Raw genomic sequence first — 5,207 nt, forward strand, 5'->3', positions numbered from 1 at the left:
CTCCACATTCCTCACAACAGGCTCCTCCCCACCAGACCATTTTTCGGAGTGGTTGGCGGCTCCACCTGCCCCGTGGGGAAGATTTGCCTCCCCGTCACCTTCGGAACACGCGACAACTATTGCACCGAGCTCATCGACTTTGACGTCACGCACATCAGCCTCCCATACAATGCCATCCTCGGGTACCCGGCCCTCTCCAAGTTCATGGCGGTGACTCATCCCGGCTACAACATCATGAGGATGCCAAGAAGCAGCGGCGTCCTCAGCATGGCGGGAGACACTAAGGCTGCACTAACGGCCCTCAGGCTCACCTTCAAGGCTGAGGTAGTCGCACGGCCAAATGCGGGGCTGCCTTAGCGAAGAAAAGGCCGGTGTTCTCCCAAGACCGGGCCGAGACGAAGCAAGTACCGGTCGACGAGGACGGAGGGTCAGGAGCTACCTTCACTATAGGCACTGGCCTTCCTGTAGGATCGAAAATATGTCTAGAGGGGGGTGATTAGACTACTTGACAAAATAAAAGCTTAGCCTTTTCCCAATTTTAAATCATGGCAGGTTTTAGCAACTTAACACAAGTCAAGCAATCAACCTACACATGCAATTCTAGAGTATAGCAGCCAAAAGTAACACAATTGCATATGAAGGGAAAGGGGAGGAGTTTGAGGAGGCAAACGCAATTTGTAGACACGGAGATTTTTGAGCCGTGGTTCCGATAGGTGGTGCTAGCGTACATCCACGTTGATGGAGACTTCAACCCACGAAGGGTAACGGTTGCGCGAGTCCACGGAGGGCTCCACCCACGAAGGGTCCACGAAGAAGCAACCTTGTCTATCCCACCATGGCCGTCACCCACGAAGGACTTGCCTCACTAGGGGTACATCTTCACGAAGTAGGCAATCTCCTTGCTCGTACAAACTCCTTGGTTCAACTCCACAATCTTGTCGGAGGCTCCCAAGTGACACCTAGTCAATCTAGGAGACACCACTCTCCAAGAAGTAACAAATGGTGTGTTGATGATGAACTCCTTGCTCTTGTGCTTCAAATGATAGTCTCCCCAACACTCAACTCTCTCTCGCAGGATTTGGATTTGGTGGAAAGAAGATTTGAGTGGAAAGAATCTTGGGAAGGCTAGAGATCAAGATCCATATGATAGGATTGGAATATCTTGACCTCAACACAAGTGTAGGTGGTTCTCTCTCAGAAAATGGAAGTTGGAAGTGTAGGCATGTTCTGATGGCTCTCTCCATGAATGAAGAGGACGTGGAGGGGTATATATAGCCTCCATACAAAATCTAACCATTACACACAACTTACCAATCTCGGTGGGACCGAATTCAGAAACTCGGTCAGACCAATTCAGTAAATCTAGTGACTGTTAGGACTTTCGGTGGGACTGACATGCAACTCGGTAGGACCGATATGGTTAGGGTTAGGGCATAACATAATCTCGGTGAGACCGATTACACAAACTCAGAGAGACCGATTTTGGTAATAAGCTTACCAGAGAGTTGGTCAGGTAAACTCGATGAGACCAATTCGCTCATCTCGGTGGGACCGAAACGTTACGAAAGGGAAACAGAGAGTTTACATTGCAATCTCGATGGGACCGATCGCTCATCTCGGTGGGACCGAAACGTTACGAAGGGAAATAGAGAGATTACAATCCCATCTCGGTGAGACCGAGATCCCCATCGGTGAGACCGATTTGCCTAGGGTTTGTGGCAGTCGCTATGACATCTGAACTTGGTGGCGCCAGATAGAAAGAATCGGTGGGGCCGAGTTTGACTTTTGGTTTAGGTCATATGTGGATGTGAGAAAGTAGTTGAGGGCTTTTGAGCATATCACTAAGCACTTTGAGCAAGAACCTCATTAAGCAACACCTCATCCCTCCTTGATAGTATTGGATTTTCCTATAGACTCAATGTGATCTTGGATCACTAAAATAGAAAATGTAGAGTCTTGAGCTTTGAGCTTGAGCCAATCCTTTTGTCCTTAGCATTTTGAGGGGTCCACTTTTCTCATCCATGCCATGCCAATCATTGAGCTTTCCTGAAATATTTATCTTGGAATAGCATTAACTCAATGAGCTATATGTTGTTAGGAATTACCAAAACCACCTAGGGATAGTTGCACTTTCAATCTCCCCATTTTGGTAATTGATGACAACATATAGATCAAAGCTTCGACAAGTGATAATAAGATTGAAAACATTGTCGCTTTGAGAAGTATGTGAAAAGCAAGAGCTCCCCCTAAATTTGTGCATAGTTTAAGATTTGCTTTGGACTGCAAATGCACAATGAATTAGGATCATGGGATACTCTTCCATTCACATACATCTTGGTGGAGCGCTCAAAATAATAATAATTAAATACATGCACTCATCACCAAGCAAAGTGAATGATCATATGAGGATAAGAGATAATATCATCCAATCAAGCATTAATGTAGCATAGTATATGATCAATCACATGATCATCCAAGTATCACACAAACGATATAATGTATCTCAAACAAGCAAACAAACGAAGTTCAACCACCAAAAACAAGAGAGAACAAAAGCAACACTCTCTCTCGAAACCTATGATCTATACATTTTCTCCCCCTTTGGCAACAAGTTACCAAAAAGTTCATAAAAAATGCATAGTGCTATAACGACTCTCAGGCTTGGTCTTGATGTGGTGGTGTAGAAATGACTCCAAGGAGGAAGGCATCAGTTGAGGATGATGGAGCTGGTGGAGTGGCTACTGCAGCTGGTGGCACTGAAGTTGTTACTGGTGCTGATGAAGTTGCTCTAGTGTCTGTCACTGGCACTGCAGCAGATCTCTGGCCTCTGGGCACTCTAGCAAATGTATTTGTGGTAGACTTGCCCTTCCTCTCCTCCATTTCATCCTGAAGTTGCTCAACAACTAACGGGATCTCAGTGACCTTCACATCTAAATCATAGAACTTCTGCTCCATGATTCTCTCTAAGCTCTCCTGGTTTTATGTCAGGATGGCCAAACCCTTCTCAATCCTCAGAGTGGAGGCAATTAAGTAGCCACGCTGATCTTGCTTGCTCTTCAAGAAGTACTGAGATGCCTCTTCAGCAGTTGGCATCTTTGCAGCCTTTTCAGCCCTTGCCGACTCCTTCTTCTCTTGTGCTTGCCTGGAAGATGGTTCATGTTCATCCATCACTACAGTGTTGCCCTCCAAAGCTGGGTAGATGGGCAGGTGTTCCTTGTCCAAGAGATAAGTGCAGGTGCCCATCTTAGAGTTGATGAGTTCCTGAATCTGTGGGGCATACCCACAACTCCTCTTCTGGTCAGCAGCTGTCCTCTTGATAGTCTCAACTATTAAGCTCATGACTTTGAACTTCTGAGGCACATCAAATATGTGAAGCAAATTAATTGCATGGCCTCTGCTCACCTTGTGATCACCTGACTTTGGCAACAAAGTATGCCTGAGGATCCAATTGATTGTTGGCAAACCTAACAGAAGGTAATGTACTGATCCAAATTTGTGTGTCTCAACAGCAGCATCTGGGATCTCTCTGTACATATGTGCCATGGAGTTGTGATCCTTCTTCTTCTTGTCATAGACATCCATGTCATCTTCATTCTCCTTAGGGGCATTGATATACTTTGCCCATTCTTCAACAGTTGATTGGTACTTGGTACCTTCAGACATTCCAGACAATCCTTCCACCTGGGTAGAAGTGAGCTGTGGAGTAGAACTGCATAATAAGCTCATCATTCCACTTTGTGAGCTTCTGCCGAACAAAGTTTTCTACCCCACATGACTTGAAGCTGTCACAAACTCCTGGGTAATGTTCTTCATTTTTCCTGATGTACTCCCAGTCGACCCATCTCATATCATAGAGAATTGGCTTCTTACCAAGCAGCACTGTCTCATAGAAGTCCTGTTGTTCCTTTGTATGGAACCTGTAGTCCACAGCATTCCTTCTCCTGACAGCATAGAGATCTGTCAATCTCCACTGTCTAAGTCATGCATCCTTCCTGAGCTTCATGTCCTCAGCTACTGGATGAGCATCATTGTGATCTGGAATATTGGGCTTCAACTTCCTCAAGACATGTGACTCATCATCTTCTTCTTCTTCAGCAGCTTCAGGCACTGGGGCCTTGTTCTTTTCTGCAGCTGGTATGCTCCTAGTGTTCCTCTTATGTGCAGTATTGGTCTTAGGAGCAGCTTTGGCAGCATCTTTGGGCTTAGATGGAGCAGCCGTGATCTGATTCCATCTCCCATAAGCTTCTGAGATTTAGGTGCTGGTGCAGCATCCTCTTCCTCTTCTTCCATCATACAGGGTTTTCCCACTACTCTGGCCATAGTTTTCTTAGCTCTTTCTTTCCTTTTCTTTTAAGCCACTTCTGGCTCTTTGGGTTCAGATCTCACAGTCTCTTGAGTTGATCCTCTGACTTTCAACATAGGTGTTCTCTTGGCTGGAACTTTCCTATTCAGGCCAGGCTTGGTGGCAGCAGCTGTGCCATATTCTTTCTTTAGCACCTTCCTGTATGTGGCTTCATCCTTTTCTACCACATAATCATCATCTTCAGAATCTGAGGTTCTCTTCTTTCTGGCCCTGGTGGCAGCTTTAGACAGGTTGCTGGGAGTGCTCCTGCTGCCCTCATCTGAGGAACTGGAGGGACTAGTGCCCTCACTCAAGTGAACTTTCTCTTTTTCTTTGTTCTGGTTGTCACTCTGATCAGACATAGTGCAAACTCTGACAGCAGACCCTGTGAATAGATATAGATGAGATAAAGGGGGTGAGCATCACAAAGCAAAGTGGTTTTCGCAAAAGAATGAGTTAAAAACTTAGTTTTAGTTTTCCACAGAAAGCATTCGGATCTACCAATTTGTAAACTCGGTGATACCGAAGCAGCTTTTGGAACCTAAACTAGTGAACTCGGTCAGACCGAGTCACAGTTTGGTGGCACTGAGACTGCTAGGGTTTCACAAAGTCCTAAACTTGGTCACACCGATTTGCAATTCTTGGTCAAACCAAGAACCACATGTGCACTGCCCTGAGCCAAATCGGTGGAACTAATTTCTAAAACTCGGTCGGTCCGAGATGATTTCAGTGAAAACCTAACCCTAAATCCTTAATCGAAACTAATCTATTTCATTGGATGGAACGATCTCAATTGTGGCAAGATACATGGCAAAGCAATGTGCTAGGAATCTAAATGAGAAAGCACAATGATCAAGTCCATACC

The sequence above is a fragment of the Triticum dicoccoides genome, chromosome 2B (assembly GCF_002162155.2).
Source record: "Triticum dicoccoides isolate Atlit2015 ecotype Zavitan chromosome 2B, WEW_v2.0, whole genome shotgun sequence".
NCBI lineage: Eukaryota > Viridiplantae > Streptophyta > Magnoliopsida > Poales > Poaceae > Triticum > Triticum dicoccoides.